This window comes from Alligator sinensis, unplaced genomic scaffold, assembly GCF_000455745.1.
Source record: "Alligator sinensis unplaced genomic scaffold, ASM45574v1 scaffold97_1, whole genome shotgun sequence".
Taxonomy (NCBI): Eukaryota; Metazoa; Chordata; order Crocodylia; family Alligatoridae; genus Alligator; species Alligator sinensis.
Genome location: NW_005841921.1, coordinates 2,965,125 through 2,966,024, shown reverse-complemented (window position 1 = coordinate 2,966,024; position 900 = coordinate 2,965,125). Strand labels below are relative to the sequence as shown.

Sequence of the window (900 nt, the reverse complement as noted above, 5' to 3'; positions counted from 1 at the left end):
GGGGGGGGGGGGGAGCAGATTGAGGCCCCTGAAGTGAGGCAGGGAGGGAGCCATGAGTGGCTCATCCGGGGATGTCAGGAGAGGGGGCTCCTGCTGCAGTTCACAGCCTGGGAGGACAGGTGGGTCGTGTGCCCCCGAATCTGCCCATAGAGCAGAGCAGGCTGCTGCTGCAGGCTGGGGCCAGGGCAGTGCCGGGCTCTTCCCAGAAAGGGTGTTGGGCTGGGGCTGCACTTGAGGCAGGCAGCAGCAGTGCTGGGAGGGAGGTTTGGAGAAACTACTGTGAATTCTGGAGTGACTGCAGCCCCTCCCATAGCCCCCTTGCCATAGGCCCTCAAGGTGAGAGTGGGAGTGGGGCTGGAGCAGGTGCTGCACAGCCAGGGTGGAGTGCAGGGCTGAGCTACATGAGGGGGGGAAGCTCCCACCGCTACATGCACCTCCGGGAGGGCATGGCGAGCATGTGCCCCCAGATCCGTGTGCAGGGTAGGGCAGGCTGCTGCTGTAGGCTGGGGCCAGGGTGGTGCCAGGCTCTTCTTGGTGGGGGGCTGGACTGGGATGTGCTCAGGGCTGGCAGTGGGCAGCCGCGTTGGGAGAGGGCTATGGGAGAGGCTGCAGCCACCCCAGAATTCACCGTAGTCCCCCCAATTCCCCTCGCAGCACAACCCAGACCAACACCCCCACTGGGAAGAGTCCAGTGTTGCCCCAGTCCCAGCCCACAGCAACAGTCCTCCTTGGGGGCACTCTCCCCCATGCCCTCCAGGTGTGTGTGCAGTGGCAGGAGACACCCCAACCCCAGAGAAGCTGCTTGCAGCTCTATCTCATTCTCTGCCCCAGCTGTGCAGCGCCTGCCCTACCCCACTCCCTTCCTCACCGCTGGGACCTATGGGATTGGGGCTATGGCAG

General features: G+C 64.8%; 1 protein-coding gene across 2 annotated transcripts in view; it reads right to left on the bottom strand.

Annotated features, from left to right (window-relative positions):
- Positions 1 to 900, bottom strand: part of SLC12A4 (solute carrier family 12 member 4) — a 103,800-nt gene that overhangs the window by 14,738 nt on the left and 88,162 nt on the right. The gene's annotated exons all lie outside the window — the stretch shown is intronic.